The sequence below is a fragment of the Paroedura picta genome, chromosome 2 (genome assembly GCF_049243985.1).
Source record: "Paroedura picta isolate Pp20150507F chromosome 2, Ppicta_v3.0, whole genome shotgun sequence".
Lineage (NCBI taxonomy): Eukaryota > Metazoa > Chordata > Lepidosauria > Squamata > Gekkonidae > Paroedura > Paroedura picta.
Genome location: NC_135370.1, coordinates 138,152,539 through 138,170,757, shown reverse-complemented (window position 1 = coordinate 138,170,757; position 18,219 = coordinate 138,152,539). Strand labels below are relative to the sequence as shown.

The 18,219-nt window shown below is 42.2% G+C and overlaps 1 protein-coding gene across 6 annotated transcripts in view; it reads left to right on the top strand.

Annotated features, from left to right (window-relative positions):
* The window catches only part of LOC143830453 (uncharacterized), a 215,637-nt gene that overhangs the window by 3,940 nt on the left and 193,478 nt on the right, over positions 1-18,219 (top strand). For 2 of the 6 annotated variants that reach the window (XM_077322980.1, XM_077322976.1), the window contains exon 2: positions 14,353-14,450. The exons of 3 other annotated variants lie outside the window; for them this stretch is intronic. The gene's annotated coding sequence lies outside the window, so the exon portion shown is untranslated. Of the gene's footprint in view, positions 1-14,352; positions 14,451-16,982; positions 17,116-18,219 lie in introns of all 6 variants that reach the window. One more of the 6 variants, XM_077322979.1, reaches the window with a different exon arrangement.

Genomic DNA, 18,219 nt, shown 5'->3' with positions numbered 1-18,219 from the left:
TAGTAATCCTTTGAACCTCTATCCTCCTTTGATGACCCTGAGCTTTTCACACTGCATTCTCCCCTGCTGTGATACTTTGTTGCAAGTACCCCTGTAAACAGGTTATCTACAAAGTGAGGCTCCAATTCGACCAAGGCCACGGAAGCAGAGACGGTCTGGCAGGAAGCCCAGGATGGCACCTGGCAGGGCTGGGAATATTCCTCCTTGGGAACAGGGACCGTTTGAGCAGGAGAATTGTATTGATAACTGCTTGCTTCCCCATCGAACAGTCTTAACTTCAGAGTGATCAGAACTACTTCCAATTAAAGCTTTCTATTAAACCAGAAGCCTTGTTGTGAGTCTGCCTTTGACACCGAGGCTACATGGGGTGCCTGTTAGATCTCATGGGGAGGAGAGGTGCCAGGGTCCCCTTGCTTTCCCTCCCTGATATAATCTGACAGCCACCCTGTGCAGCATCGGGCCCCGATGTGGTCAGAGAACTTTTTCCTGTACAGATTAACATATGCATAACCTTACTTCAGTGGTCCCCAACCTTTCCGAGGCTGGGGACCAGCAGGGCATCGGGCCGTGCCCGCACAGACCGTCCGCGCCCGCGCATCGGGCCGCGCCCGTGCATCGGGTCATGCCCGCGGGCCGCACCCATGCATCGGGCCATGCCCGCAAGGGCCGCGCCCGCGCGATGCGCAGCCTGGCCCAGATTCCCTCTCCCCACCCTCCCGCAGTAAGAAGCTTCCCGGGCTGCAAGCTTGCGGCCTGGGAAGTTTTTTACTGCGGGGGGGGGGCGGGGAGAGGGAGCCGCGGCCCGGCGCCATGGCCTTCACGGCCGGGCACCGGGCCGCGGCCCGTAGGTTGGGGACCACTGCCTTACTTAAAAGAAAAGTGACAGTTAGTGCAACTGACTGTTGGTGACTCTGTTCAGGTTTACCTTGCCTTGTTATAGGAACATTTTAATTCTTGTGGATTTTGAAATGCAACAGCCCTATCTAGAAAATATGATGCAGCAAAAAAAGAGGTCATTCAAATAGGTCTAGATTCTACTTCTGTGTTTGTTTATTTTACCTCAGAATCAAGTCATTGTTCCTTCTTCAAGCCTCTTCCCCATTCTTTCATCCTCTAAGCAATTCATAGTTCAGATATAATGTGTTTTGTTCCTGAGAGAGATAGAAGCAGGTAGACCTTAACTTTAAAGCACATCCATCTTCTTTTGTCTTGTGCTTGTAAATATGCTATTGTCTGTAGCTCTTTGGCCTACATAAAGTGGGGAGAGGGAAAGAAAGTTGTCCAGTTCTTATGGCCTCAGTTGAATACTGTCAGTATTCAGATGCTACAAACAAACATCAGGCTTTCTGTGGCAAGAAAAAGGCAGCATCCTTGAGATTGTCGGCTACTTCCCTGACTCTTTCTTTCACGGACAGACTGGAAATTAAAAGCCAGAGTGTCTTACAATCATAGAGTTGAAAGGGACCCTCAGGGTCTTCCAGTCCAACCCCTGCAGAATGCAGGACATTCACAACTACCTGTTCACCCACAGTGAACCCAATTACATGTTCAGACTATGCACCTCCAAAAAAACAGAAAGAAAACCCAGAACCAAAAACCCACAAACCACAAACCAGAATCACTGGTCAGTCTGATCTGGACGAAATTCGCCTTCTGACAGCAAAGCGGTGATCAGCACTTCCTCAGACATGCAAGAAATGGCTACAAGAACCAATCCCTCCTGCCCAGCCACTTACATTCTGCCTAAATTCACAGAATCAGCATTCCTGTGAGGTAGCTATCTAAACTCTGCTTAAAAACTTCCAAAGAAGGAGAACCCACCACCTCCTGAGGAAGCCTGTTCTACCAAGGAACTGTTCTGTCAGGAACTTCTTCTGGATATTAAACAGAAAATTCTTTAAAAATAAATTTCATCCCATTGGTTCTGATCTGACCCTCTGGGGCAACAGAGAACATCTCTTCTCCATCCTCTATGTGACAGCCTTTCAAGTACTTGAGGATGGCTATCATATTAACTCTTAGTTGTCTTCTCTCCATGCTAAACAGACCAAGCTCCCTCAACCTTTCCTGATACAAAGAATCATAGAGTTGGAAGGGTTCTCCAGGGTCATCTAGTCCAACACCCTGCACAATGCAAGTACTCACTACTACCTGCCTACTCACAGTAACCCCAATTTCATGCCCAAGTGATTCCCCACCACCACCACCACCAATCTCCGGGATCTAGTCTGCTCTGGAGAAAATTCACCTACCACCCCACAGTGGCTATTAGCAATTCCCTGGGTATGCAAGGAAGGGCCACAAGAGACAAACACTGGCACATTACTTCCTGTCCACTCACTCACAATCTGCCTAAGTTCATAAAATCAGCATTTCTGTCAGATGACTATCTAGCTTCTGCTTAAAAACTTCCAAAGAAGGAGAACTAACCACCTCCCAAGGAAGCCAGTTCCACTGAGAAACCGCTCTGACTGTCAGGAACTTCTTCTGGATGTTTAGCTGAAAATTCTTTTGAATTAATTTCAACCCATTGCTTCTCATTCGACCCTCTGGGGCAACAGAAAACAACTCTTCTCCATCTTCTATATGAGAGCCCATGTATTTGAAGATGGTTATCATATCACCTCTTAGTCGTCTTCTCTCCAGGCTAAACAGAAGTTCCCTCAACCTTTCCTCATACATCTTGGTCTCCAAACCCCTCTGTTACCCTCCTCCGGACTTGTTCCAGTTTGTCTATATTCTTCTTCAATTGGGGTGCCCAAAACTGAACATAGTACTCTATGTGAAGTCTAATCAGAGCAAAGTAAAATGGTTCTATCACCTCGGTGATGTGGACACTATACTTTTTTTGATACAGCCCAATATCCCATTTGCCTTTTTAGCCACTGAATCACACTGCTGACTCATGCTCAGTGTATGGTCTACTAAGACCCCCCCAGATCCTTTTCGCACATATTACTGCCAACTCTCGCCCATCCTATTATGATGCATTTGATTTTTCCTACCTAAATGCTGAACTTTAGATTTTCACTATTAATATCATTTTAGCCCAATTTTCCACTCTGTCAAGATCATCCTGTATCCTGATTCTGTCTTCTGTATGCTAAGTTTATACTTCACCAGCAGTACTAGGGTGTTTGCTACTCCTCCCAGTTTAGTATCATCTACAAATTTAATAAGCTCTATCTCTATTCCTTCATCCAAATAATTTATGAGGTACTCCACTTGTCACTCCTCTCCAAAAGGATGACAAATCATTAACAAGCATCCTTTGGGTGTGATCTGTCAACCAGTTATTGATCCACCAAATATCCATACTGCAGTTGAACAACTTGTTAACAAGAATATCATGTGGAACCTTATCAAAAATTTACAATATCATGTGGAACCTTACCAAAAGCTTCAATAAACTGTATTTTTGTGATATCTAAACTGGGTGATTAAACAACTTATGGTTTGTTTCCTGCTTACAAATCAAGATTCTAAACAAAAATTAAACCGGGTTTTAGATTTCTGCTTTGTAAGCAAAAGGTAAACTATAATGGTTACATGTATTTATTTATTTTTGATTGGATATTTATACTCTACTTTTCTCCTCAAGGGGGGCCCAAAGCAGCTTACACCATTCTCCAGCCATCCATTTTTTTCTCATGCCAATCCTATGGGCTAGAGAGAGAATATAAGTGGTCTAAGGTCACCCAGAAAATCTCTGAGGTCTACCACTAGCCCAGGGTGGTTCCAGAATGCTTGATTTGCATATTATAGCTTATTGAACATTTCCTGTTTTGCTGTTTTGATGTTGTGATGCAAAGAGAAGCTTAAAAGATGGAGATGAACAAAACAGGTAAATATATTGTGTGGATGCCTTAGATAAATTCAAGAGGGCAGCCATGTTGATCTGAAGTAGCAGAACAAAGTTTCAGTGGCTCATTTAAGACCAACAAAGTTGGGTTGAGAGTTGTAACTTTAGCATGTTTAAAACCTGATTTTGAATGTTTAATTATATATTGTAAACATAGAATCATAGAATCATAGAGCTGGAAGGGGCCACGCAGGCCATCTAGTCCAACCCCCTGCTCAACGCAGGATCAGCCCAAAGCATCCTAAAGCACTGGTCCCCAACCCCTGGTCCAGGGACTGGTCCCGGTCTGTGGATCAGTTGCTACCGGTCCGTGGCTCCTTCTCGTCCTCCTCCCTGGCTGCTGCCTCAGGGGCTGCTGTGCCACTCTGCCACTAGCTCACCTTTGGTGCTCTTCAGAGGCCGCCATGGCTGGTGCTCCCCCTCGGCATGGCACTGCGCAGCTGCTGCTGGCAGCACCCCCCAGCAGGTGGAAGTCAGGGTGCCAGCGGGAAAGCAGTTGGATCAGGGGCCCAGTGGATCAGGGGCTCAGGTGGTGGGAACGTCCCTCAGCAAAAGACTACCCCCCCCCCTGGGCATCAATAAAATTGTCAAGCTTTGACTGGTCCCCAGTGATAAAAAGGTTGGGGACCACTGTCCTACAGCATCCAAGAAAAGTGTCTATCCAACTTTGTTTGAAGATTGCCACCCACTTGCAGAGTGGGGCAGTCTATAAATAGACTGATAATAATAATAATTACCAGTGCTATTACCAGTAGAGTACTGCTTTCATTTCAAGGTTTCAGTTCTTACTTTTAAAACCATATGTGGTCTGGGTCCCAATAGAACCGTCAATTTCTTGTATATCAAATATGATTCAAAATGGAATTCCACAAGCATTGGAATTACTAGGGGTTCATCATTGTAAGGACTCCAAAATTTGATGAGCTGAGTGCCAAGGTGATAACTGATATATTACAACTCGAAAATATTGGAAGTTTCACAATCACTGAAGAAGACAGGGAAAACGGGGAATTGAGTAACCCGGGAACCTGTTCTGATTGTGTTCTAATGATAATTGACTACTAGAAAAATAAATGAATATTTGATTTGACTTTATATGTCCATGGAATTCCATTTTGGATCATAATTCATATGCAGTCTGGGCCCAGTGTATCTAAGGTACCTCCTGTCTGAATATGTACCCAACATTCAGTAACCGGGGACTCCGGGGAATGGACTCCGGGGAATGGTAGAGGACAGGAAGGCCTGGAGAACCATTGTCCATGGGGTCGCAATGGGTCTGACACGACTTCACACCTAACAACAATTCAGTAACCACAAATTGCCTAGCAGTCCCTGTCCCCAAAGAAGTCTGACTGGCCTCAACCAGGTCCAAGGCTTTTTTGTCCCTGGCTCCTGACTGGTGGAATGAGACCCCTGAGAACATCAAGGCCCTAACAGAACTAGCACAGTTCCCAAGGGCCTGCAAGATGAAGCTCTTCCTCCAGGCTTATGGTTGAGGCCAGCTCAGACAAATGAGTATACCAACATTAAGAGCCTCCCCCACTGAAATCTTGATGTGGTCTCCTGTCCACTTCCTACTAAGAAGATCCACAAAGGAGATGTCACGAATTGTTGGCTGTTTTAATTGTTTTTTAAATGTTTTAATGATTTTAATTGTGATGTATTTTTAAATGTTGTAAACTGCCCCAAGAAAGCAAATGTGATAGGAGTGAGTTATAAATCCTACAATAAATAAAATTGATTAAGTGGAGAAAAACAATGTAATATGCAAGCTCCTGATTCCCATCCCAAAGGGAGATTTGATTGTAATCATGATGTGAACATTACCTTGCATCTCACATTTGGTTGTGCTGAAATACATCTGCTAGTGTCCTTTTTAATTTTCAAGTGGTTTATGCTGGCCCTGACTCTACTTTCTGCTAGCTCTGCAGAAAGTGTTAGATTGAACTAACATAATATATCATCTTCTTACCATCTAGTGCTTGACAGAGGAAAATAGGTATGCTTGTTTTACATGAATTGAACAAGAGATTCATAGTGCAGCAGTTAGCAAATCAAGGAAAGAGCTACTTCTAGGGGTCCAATGGCAGTCTGACATTTTGAAATATTAACTCCTATATACACATTTCCTTATATCTGAGAACCTACATTTCTGCATTTCTAGATATTATTTATTTAAGGTCACAATTCAAAATGTTCAGACTTGATATTTCTGTACAAATCAGCATGGTTTTGAAGTGTGCACTGGACAGTATTGTGGCAGACCAAATAAGCAATGTTGACAGGTAAGCTGCTGGATTTGTTAAAAGTTCGAGAGATGCCAGTAACTTGAATACACAAAAAGAAAATGGGAACAATACCTGGTCAGAGGGTGCAGTTGGAAGCTATACATATCTTTTCTGCCCTGTTCAAGCTACAAAAAGTCTTTTAAAGGCATATACAGACATTGTATACTCACAATTTTGTTGTTCCTAGAGGTTTGTTCCTAGAGGTTTGTCAACTGTCTTAGACTAAAATGAGATTCTCAATGTGATGCTGTTTAGCAGCCGATTTTATTTACTATCATGCCATGAATAGCTTCAACTGCCCACTTCTACACATTACGTTATCTATATGCAAAACTATCAAATTTTACCGTCCTTCTTCTGTGCATAGGTAGAAAGACAGGGGTGTTAGTTTATCTTAGCTCAGCATAGCCATCTTATACCTTGGCAGTATGGCCAATGTTTGTCTTATAGAAACCAGTTTTACGTCAGACTTTGAACTGACTCATAAGAAGTCCATGGATGGGTCCTCATTTGTACATACAATGGTGGGAGTGACAAATAAGTTCAATAGCCAGCTTGGTGTAGTGGTTAGGAGTGTATACTTCTAATCTGGTGAGCCGAGTTTGATTCCACGCTCCCCCACCTGCAACCAGCTGGTGGACCTTGGGCTCGCCATAGCACTTATGGAACAGTAATATCATGGCTCTCTCAGCCTCACCTACCTCACAGGGTGTCTGTTGTGGAAAGAGGAAAGGGAAGGTAAATGTTAGCAGGTTTGAAACTCCTTCGGGTAGAGAAAAAAGCAGCATATAAGAACCAAGTCTTCTTCTTCAGTAAATTCAGTGAAAACACTGAGAAAGTCTAGGCATGTATTTATGAGTTTATATTTATTTCTTCAATTCTCCCTGTATCTAATTATGATTGAGTGCATTCATTTTTGAAATGCATTTCTGGTTTATACCATTCAAATAAGAATTGGATAAGTTTTTTTTCCTTTCCATCAAAGGGCAGGGACCAAACATTTCTGCCCTCTGAGGGAAAGCCACAAGATGCCATTGGTGAAATGTCAGAAATAATTAAGAAGAATTCTACTATTCAGTCTTACTGAAGAAATCTATCTTTAGAAAGGGGAGAAAAAAACAGATAAGGAAAATGAGGTGACAGCTTATTTGATGATATTTACAGTTGAAAGTGACGTCAATTGGAAGGGTAGTAGAGATCAATTCTAATGACAGGCAACTAAGCATGCCTATTGATTCAGAGGCCAGCTACCACACAAATGGCAATGGCCATTAATATACCAGCTCCAGGTTAGTCAGGCCACAGAAAAAATTATTTGTGCCTTTATGTTTGAATAGTCCTTCACTTTTGAAAATGGTGAATGCTTTATAGTCAGAATTCTACAGCCAATAGCCACTGAATTCTATCTAGGTTGACTTTCCCCCCCTCCTCCTCTTCCTACAGGTATTTAGCCTGGGAAGGAACTAAAAGTATGAGCTCTTTGGTATAAGAAGTGAGACTTGCAGTCTTGAACAGGCAGTAGTCCACATCATAGATTCACGGCAGCTCAGTTTTATTCTGGTTTTCAGTGTTTACATGTTTAGTTTTCTAATTTGGAAACTCCATTCATTAACCTTTATTGGCATTCCAGAATATTACAAAAGATATACAGGAGAAAGCCAAAGCAAGTGAAAATATATACAGACAACAACAAAACAGTTAAAACAAAGATACACCAGAAGAACTTACTTCTAATTTTAAGCATTTCCCCTAAAAATTTAGCGACCATGTACTTAGGTAAATGATCACTGATGTGCACTTTCCTTATTTGCAAGTCCTTAGGGGATGTGAAAAAGGGGGGGGGAGTTCCTTATGGGGAACCTTGTGAAGCTGGCAAACTAGAATGATGTTTTGAATTGTATTAGGTCAGTTTACAGACCATAAACATAACCTCTCATGAAATGGAACCCTCTGATATCTCCCAGCTATCTCCCAATATCATGTGGGCTGTGATGTACATAGGTCCATGAGGGCCTTGGCCGTAGGGTTGCCATGACTGTGGGACTGGTCAATACATGTGCAGCTCTTCTAATCTCTGTCCCATCCCCATATTTGAGTGAGTGACGGCTAGAGTGGAGCTGACTCTGATGTTATGCAACGTCAGGTCGATTACCAACAAATTCTCAATCTTGCAGGATTATTTTGCAATGCAAAGGTAGACCTGATGTGTGTGACCGACACCTGGGCATGGGAGGGTGAAACCATTGCCCTGAAAGATCTTGCCCCACCTGGGTTCTCAGTCCTTCACCAGTCTCAGCTCTGTAGAAGGGGAGGGGGGGTGATCCTTGTCTGTGAGGCTTACTCCTACAGGGCTCTCCTGGAGCCATTGATTCTGGGGGTGGAATGTGTTGGCTTGATATCCAGTTGAGAACTTGGCCATCTGGTGGGTTTACCATTTTTCCAGTGTTCCACCAGATGGCCTGTTGGGCCTGCTGGAGATGACAGCCACCTGACCACTGGTCAGGCTAATAATCCTGGGTGATAATAATCAGGCTAATAATCCTGGGTGATTTCAATGTCTCTGCGGATTCACCATCCCCAGGACTTGGCCCAGACCTCGTGTCAGCCATGGCAACACTGGGGTTCTTGCAATTTGTTTCTGGTCCCACCCATCAAACTGGCCACACCCCTGGCCTGATCTTTGGCACTAGGCTATAGGTGGATCTGATGGTGAGTAATATCATCCCAAAGTCAGACCACCATACCCTGAAGGCTTGGCTGAGGGTACCACCCCCTCCCCATTTGGGTGTTGGGCATATTTTAGCCCAAATATGGAGACTTATGGTGCCTGAGAGATTCCTGAATGCCCTGTGGGGCCCTATGCCCTCCACTTTTTGATAGCCTTGGTGGAGGACTGGCAGTCCCATCTAATGGCCATTATTGATGAGATCACTCCTCGGTGCCCTTTCTGCCCTCACCTCAAGCAAGCTCCTTGGTACACCCAAGATCTTTTTGAGAGGAAGAATTATGTGAGACAGTTACAGTATAGAGGAAATCTCACAATGAATTTGCAAGATGGGTAGAACAAAAGCTGCCTAACACAAGAGCCATCTTGGTGTAGTGGTGAAGAGTGGTGGCTGCTAATCTGGAGAACTGGGTTTGATTCCCCACTGCTTCACATGCAGACAGATGGGTGACTTTGGCCTAGTCACAATTTTCTCAAAACTCTCCCAGCCTCACCTACCTCACAGAGTAACTGTTGTGGGAAGAGGAAGGTTGTTGATTGTAAGCTGCTTTGAGACTTTCAAGTAGCAAACAGTGAGCACAAAAAACCTTCTCTTCTTCTGTCCCATTCCACACATTCCTAGTGTATATAGTCCTAACCACCTGCCAGCTTGCACAAGTGAAGCTGTCGCTTTTGACCTATTCCAAAAGCAAGGGGGGGGGGGCAAAGACATAGTTCCTATGCCACATTGCTTCTTAATCTATCCTATCTGATAGCAGATATCAGTGAGTGGTTTCCTCCACCAGACCAACCCCACTCCCAAGTGTGCAAGCAACTAGGATCCAGAATCTGAAAATATTCCCCAAATGAACTCCTGAGCACAAAATCTTTCCTTCCTGTCCATTTCTCTTGTAACTGCCAGAAAATGAAATTAAAGTTTACAATGAATAGTCAGAATTATTAGATCAGACAATTTCTAACAGCTGCTACAGGTTGGAAATGATATTTCTGAATGGGACATAATACAACTCAGATCTTCCTGAGTTTCCTACAGCATATCTTTACTTACAGCCTGCTGCAGCTGCTTCCCCTGGACTATTAGCTCACCACATACTGACCAGTGAAAGCTTCAGATGAGATTCCTGTTGTGTCTTCTTTAACATTTCCTTCCTTCCTGCTGATCCCTTCTCTTGCTACCATTGTTATTTGGTGACCACAATTCTCATGTGCATATGCATTCCATGGTGGGAATTAAAAAGGCTTTAATGTCTGTTTGTTGCATATAGCTTTTAAAAATCATTTAAGAAATCATTGCCTATGAATCCTTTTCTCCCTTTTTAAAATCCACAGTGGCCTGCTCTTACATCCTGACACCTAGGTTGGAAGCAGTTATGCTGGCGATGTATGTTTATTCACATTTCTGGAACACGTTAGCTAAAACCTAGGCTCACTTTGGTGTTCTTATCATTTCTGCTGATATGTCAGCTCTGTTTTAAATCATAGATTTCAATATTGATTTCATGCTATATCCTGAAGTCTAATTAGGCAAGACATCCCTGAGAGTTGCACTACATTTTCTCTCTCCCTCTGTTGTTTAAAAACTGGGACTGTTTTGTGATATTTTGGATTGTTTCCAAAGATCATGACTTGCAAAGACTGAGCTGTGAATGAACACACAGGAAGGAAGGATAAAAGGCAGAGATGTGACTTCTGTACTTCCTTTCCCCCTTTATTCTTATTCTTTTCTGCATTTTTATTTGTACCTCAAGTTAAATGTTGTCTTCAGTAGTACCAGTGCAAACTAATTTCCATGATTTTGATTCATACAGACATTAATAATTTCTCGATGGAATATCAGAAAACAACCACAGAAGTTTATTCTCCTGGACCTTTTGCAGATTTTGATAACATCAATCATGATATCTATGGAACATCTTTTGGAGTTGGGTGGCACTGGTTTGCTGTGGTTTTAGTCCTACTGTCATGGATGTAACCAGAGATATAGGGGGAAAGGATGTTTCTACATACAAAAAAAAAGCTGGCCAGGCTCTCCAGCTAAGGATGCCAAAAAGGGAGTTCAGAGGCCCAGAATAGAATAGGTTTGACTAACATAGTGCTATGGATTTGAGTAGATTTAAAGTTGCCTAACTCATATCAATTGATATTAGATGTGTAGGCTGAAGTTATTGGTTTTCACCTTCAAGGCCTTACACAGACCCTGTGTATCTGAGGGATCGCCTCTCCAAATAGATCCCCCAAAAAGCACTACACTCTGCAAACTCCAACTTGTTGGTGATACTTGGCCCCAAAGAAGTGTGATTGGCATCAGCCTTCTGAGACTTGGCTCCAGCCTGGTGGAATGAGCTGCCAGTGGAGATCCAGGCCCTATCAGAGCTACCAAAGTTCCAAAGGTCCTGTAAGACAAGTGCTCTTCCAACAGGCTTATGGTTGAGGCCAACATAAACACATGGAAACACTGAAACTGGCCTCCCTCACCTCTCCATCTCCCCACCACCTGAGTCCAGAGACTGGAGTACAGATCTGAAGCTCAAGGCAGACATATTTTAGAGCTATTGTTGGGGCATTTTATATTCATATATGAAATACTGCTTGAAGAGGAGGAGGAGTTGGTTTTTATATGCTGCTTTTCTCTACCAGGAGTCTCAAAGTGGCTTACAATTACCTTCCCTTTCCTCTGTCCACAAAAGACACCCTGTGAGGTCGGTGACAGAATCCTGACAGGACTTCTCGGTCAGAACAGCTGTAGGAGGACTGTGACTAGCCCAAGGTCCCCAACTGGCTGCATGTGGGGGAGTGCGGAATCAAACCTGGCTCCCCAGATTAGAAGCCACCTCTCTTAACCACTATATCACACTGGCTCATCACTGGATCAATTGTCTGTTGTATTTTTAACCCCATGCATGTATGAACTTTTATGCTGTGAACCACCCTGAGACTGTAATCAGAGAGGGGTGGTACACAATCCTAATAAAAAATTATCAAAGAAACAAATAAAAATAGTGTCAAAGTATGGCAGTAATGTTCAACTTCACAAAAATAAAGAAATGAATAAAAATGGATGTGTTGGTTGAGCACCAAATTATATTAATATTTTTGTTTGTTTAATAGGACCAAGCCCTATGAAGATAGGTTGAGGGACTTGGGAATGTTCAGCCTGGAGAAAAGGAGGTTGAGAGGGAACATAATAGCCCTCTTTAAGTATTTGAAAGGTTGTCATTTGGAGGAGGGCAGGATGCTGTTCCCATTGGCTGCAGAGGAAAGGACATGCAGTAATGGGTTTAAACTACAAGTACAACGATATAGGCTAGATATCAGGAGAACATGTTCACAGTCAGAGTAGTTCAGTAGTGGAATAGGCTGCCGTGGTGAACTCCCCCTCACTGGAAGTCTTCAAGCAAAGGTTGGATGCACACTTTTCTTGGATGCTTTAGGATGCTTAGGGCTGATCCTGCGTTGAGCAGGGGGTCGGACTAGATGGCCTGTATAGCCCCTTCCAACTCTATGATTCTAATGTTATTCTGCCTTTCTCTTCAATGGTGACTTGGAGTTGCTTTCATCATTCTCTCCTCTACTTTATCATCACAACAACCCTGTGAAGTATGTTAAGCTGAGAGAATGTCACTGGCCCAGTGAACTTCAGTGGAAGGTCTCCCAATTTGTCCTTAACCCAGATCTCCTGAATACTAGTCTGACACTCAGTGTGTAACCATTAGTTTTAAAAAGACTGTTAAGATAAACATTATCAAGAATGAACTAAGTTTTTATACAGCTTAAGGTCAGTTCAAGTATAGATAGCTTGTATGGTGTTTAAAGTCCCTTGGTCCAAGGGACCAAGCCCTATGAAGATTGGTTGAGGGACTTGGGAATGTTCAGCCTGGAGAAAAGGAGGTTGAGAGGGGACATGATAGCCCCTCTTTAAGTATTTGAAAGGTTGTCACGTGGAGGAGGGCAGGATGCTGTTTCTGTTGGCTGCGGAGGAGAGGACACGCAGTAATGGGTTTAAACTTCAAGTACAATGATATAGGCTAGATATCAGGAAAAAAAATTTTCACAGTCAGAGTAGTTCAGCAGTGGAATAGGCTGCCTAAGGAGGTGGTGAGCTCCCCCTCACTGGCAGTCTTCAAGCAAAGCTTGGATACACAATTTTCTTGGATGCTTTAGGATGCTAGGGCTAATCCTGCGTTGAGCAGGGGGTTGGACTAGATGGCCTGTATGGCCCCTTCCAACTCTATGATTCTATGATTCTATGAAAGTTACTAGCCATCAGTGTGTGACCTAATCTAGTGAAACAGTTAGGTATTTTTAGAAGATGATGTTAAAACCTATAAATATGAGAAATTGAATTGATGTAGAGCTTTCTTCTGCCTGTTTTGGTGGTAAGATACTTTTATAGATTCATGTAATTGCTTTCCTTCAGTTATAAATATAACAATGATGGATAACATAATATTCTGTTGATTTACTCTGTATTAAGAATGCAGTTGTTATCAAGGTCTAATAAAAGCTTAAAACGGAAGCAGAGATACTTTAATCATATCAGAGAGTGTAGTATACCTGTAACAAGCCTAAAGCATTATTAAGGTGTACCTCTCTTTAGGAGTTAAATGACTGGACATAGAAAAGTTAACTAGATGCCTAGGGCTTCTTAAATGCATATCTTAAGGCCTGACCTAATTCATCCAGAACACTATGTTTAAGATAGGATTCAGAGTATGTGTTAGGAGGAGACAACTGCTGTTTGGACCTTTGGCCACTGGCATCCTGCAAGATTCCATGTTAGTGCCCATGTTTTTTAACATCCCATGAAGTCACTGGGACCTCTTCTTCATGGACTCACACAGTCATTATGCTGTACTGTCCCATGGGTTTTTGCCTTGGGATGGCTCTCCTGATCTTTTCCCATGACTGCACAGGGAGCCCTAGCCCGCTTCCCCCTGTTTGCCCCCAGATTTGTGTACACACCCAATAGCAAGGGGGACAGGAAGTAAAAAGTCTCCACTTTTTAAACTTGTCAATAATTGTTGCATGGCAAAAACTCCCAATAATCTTCCAGCACCATTTTGTCACATTTGAGTGCTCCCTTCAAAGTCCAAAATCTTTTTTTAATCAAGGTTAATGCATTATGATGATGTGGCATTTTAACAAGCAACCTGTGTGTAAATAAATCAGAATGCAGCATACATGGATTGTATGTGTGTTTACCATAACTTGTGAACATGGCTAATGAATAGAGCTGCCAATCCTCCAGTAAGTGCCTCAAGACCCACAGCCAGACTCAAACTCATAAATTTGAGGTTGCAAGGCCAGCACCTTACTAACGGAGCCATGATAAGTTCATTGCCTGTGGGCCATATTAACAACATTCATGGCTGGTTTTTAATTTGTTTTTTCAAGAATGAAATGAAGTGCCTCTGTACAATCATTTTTAAAGAAAGAAATCCCAGTCTAAAACATCTCCTTCACTTTTTAAAAAGGAACCAGAAAGATGGCAGCCCTGGGGAGAATTTATCCCTCCCCCTCCCATGCTGTATGAAGCAGAAAGCCTGGAAGAAGGGAGGAAGAAGCAGCTGAGGTAATGAGGGCTTGTCTTTACTTCTTCTGATATAAATGTTTCTAACATCACTTAAGGGAGCCCCCTTAAAACAGCAAAAATGAAGCAAGCACTAAAACGGAACCACCAGAAGTCAAAGGGGCTGCTACTGCTGGAAACCAACCAATCAGCAGCACAATGTCTGTGATGTGGTCGTGGCTGGGGGAGGAAAAGTAAGCCCAAATGAAGCAGAACATCCACACACAGAAGATAGTGCTGTGGGCCTGCATTTCTTTGATGAAGCAGAGAAAATCCACTCTTGGTTATGTTGGCAAATAAGTAGTTTGACTGCAGAGTCAATATTCAGCTTATGTAGATTAGAGAAAAAAAAACAACCAAGATCAGAATGGAGATTGAGGTCAGGTGCAGATGGCTTTTATTTAACTGAGCCCAATGAGCTTTAAAGGCCCAGTGCAGATAAGCTCCTGGAATCTGCTCAGACATGGAGCTATAAACAACTTGACTTTACCCTTGTGCTACTTCTGGAGCCCCTTGCCTTGACCTTCGTGAGTGTTATGAACTGCATAGTGTGTGGGGTGTGTGTGTTTAATGTGAGTATTCTAGGATACTTCTGCTGTATTATCATGACTGCTTCAATTGGCTTCCCATCCCTCATTAAAACTTTGGGATTTACCATATTATTTCTCAATCTCTTGGCTGTTGTCACTGGTATTTTTTGTTGGATAGACCAGGTGCATTTAGGAAAGCCAGCAGCTTCTTGGAGTGAGAAGCAGGGAAAGAAGATTTCTTTCTAATGCTTAGGGTACACTAGTATGAAGTTGGGACTAAATTGGAAAGTGTCCCACTCACATGGACACAGGCATGACCATGGACATTTATAATATTCAAGTAAAACATAGTAGAACTACAATTGCAGATCAATTCACATACAATGCCATGAGCATGAGCATTCCTGAATCCCAATGTGCTTTATTTCCAACAACGCATAGCTTCTATGGTCTCTCTCTCTCTCTCATAAACTACTCTCATATTCCTCTCTCCTTAGATGAGAGGCATCTCCTTTTCCAAATTCTTATGAACATTTGAACAGAACTCTCAGGACAGAGTGCATCTTATAACGCAGAAAACACATAAGGAATTAGCAGTAGCAGTAAAAACTAATAAGGTCCTAGTGGTATCCAGGGATAACCTACTATAAGGCAGATCCCAACACAGCAACTACAGAGTACCACTGGTGGTCACATATAATGCACAGTTCATATAAGTTGGATGCATCATAAATAATTTGCAACCTATTCTGTAAAATAATAGTTTTATCTCATAGGCAGATCTTTTCTTGTCCATAGATATCCTCCAAACTTTAATCAACTTCTTAATTGCAATAATGATTTACCTAACATGGACATGTATTCTGGTACCAGTCCCTCTAATAAACAGGCCACCTTATATACATTCTAACAACACAGTCCCCGCAACTATCATCTGAGGTTAATTCATTTACTAATCTTCCAATTTAATATACATCATCAACAATGCCCTTCTGACAAACAAGTCAGTCCTTATACAAAATGTGACATTAAAAATTATGATACTTGAAACCAGTGGGGGAACATTCAATCTTCCAGGATTTTCTATTGTTGACATAGGAGTGCAGTTTTGCTTCAAAGAAACTTCAAAAGATTGCTGAACTGGAACACATTACCAAGTTCAAGACAAGTGACTTTTGAGGGCTGAATAGGGCTATGGGAATTTTATCTCATTACAACTGCTAGTTTTGTGCATTCCCCCCTATATGATGATTATGTTAGCCATTCAGTCATGTCTGACTTTCACCACATTTTTTTTATCTTACACCGCTTCTAAGGCTCTGGTCAGTGTCCATTTTGGTCATATCGAACCACTGTGTTCTTCATCAACCTGGTTTCCTTTTATCATTGACAAATCCTTATTCCATGGTTCCTTTATATATTTGTGAAACAGCCTGGGGGGTGGAACATGTCCAGCTGTCCAAGTTGGGATAGGCTGTCCAATTTGGAATAGCTGGCTGCACCCTGATTGGCCCTGCCAGCTTTCACCCTCCATCCCTGGACTCTAGTCTCTTTGCTCTCAGATGTGCCTCAGTGCCTATAGCCAGCAGCAGGTAAGGGGAGAGGGCCCTGGGCAAATGGTGGTGGTGGAGGGCCTGCTAACGAGTGCCTCTTGGTCTACTAGGCAGGGCCTGCTAATGAGGGCCTCCCGGCCTGCTGACTGCCTGCTAAAGAGCTCTGCTAATGAGCTGGCCAGCTCCCACCCACTCCACTTAATCCACCTTCGAGTTGTGGCCCAAAGCCACCTTAAACTGCCTGGCCAGGGGCCAGGGAAGGGGACTTTTTCAAGGCCCATTTTTAGGAATGGGCTTTGAAGCTAGTCCTAGTATAATTGCTTTTTCCATAGAGCTGAATTATATGATGTGGCCAAAGTAGGCAAGCCAAGTTTTGTGATTTTGCCTTCCAGTGATATATCAGGCTTTATGTGCTCTAGTATTTCCTTGTTTGTGACTTTTTCTGTCCATAGAATCTGCAGAAGCCTCCTCCAGCACCAGAGTTCAAACAAATCAACTCTCCTTCCATCCAATTTCTTCGTCGCCCAACTTTCACAACCATAAGTAGCTATTGGAAATATGATACATTGAACTAATCTACATTTGGTAATCAGGGTTTTGTCCTTTTTTCCATGCTCAATTCATGCTTATAATTGCTGGGCAACTCAGATAAATTTGATGTTTGATTTCCATACTGTAATCACCCACTCTGATCTATTTGTGATCCAAAAGAAAAAAGAAAAAAGAATTCTTGAATGCATTTGATCTCTTCATCATCATTTACTATTGTGACATGTCTGTTTTTTGCATATCCTTCCTGTAAACTCTAACCCATCCTGAGATGCAAAGGAGGGTGGTGTATAAATGTAAGAAATAGACAAACAAACAAAGTTGGACAAATTTAGCACCATACCCTTTCTTTGTCAATACTCCCCCCCCACATACACACATCTTTTGACCTGAGCAGAAGAACCAATGAATATGGATTCTCATTTGTTTCTGAAAATAAATTTTTGCTTGTTTTTAAGGTGCTAGTAGAATCAATTCTTAGGCTTCATTTTTAATACTGCTCTATAATGTAGTTGTCGCTTTTAATTCTGATTATTTATTCAGTGTGAATTTAAGTATTTATTGTTTTAAAATGATGCTGTAACCCACCTCAAGGACTTTATGATGAAAAATAGGGGGGTGCAAATATTTTAAATAAATGCATGTATGTTTCTAGAAATGAATAGAACAATAATTCAGTTTGTAATCCTTATTAACAAACAATCCATATTAAGAAATAAAGAACAATCAAAACACATGTTGACCCTGTTGTCCAAATTGTTGTTTATGGGCAGAATAGTTGAATCTTATGTAATTTACTATAACTGTTTAGTACATTTATTATAACTGTTTTGTGTGTGTGCATGTGTGGGGTTTTTTGGCATTTTTCAATTAGAACAGGTACTCTGTTTTAATATGGTATTTTATTCTGACTCTTCTTGCTAACCAATCTAAAGCATTCTCTTCTGGTTTATGTTGATTTTTCCCCCTCTGGCTCTGAATTAATTTGCCCTGACTGCTTTTATCCACTCTCAATTAATGTATTAATTTACAATAAATTAATTAATCCCCCTCTGACAACTGTTTTATGGGCATCACAACTCATATTAATGGTGGACTGCCCATTCTAATTAAAATCAATATATAGTTCTTAATGCATTT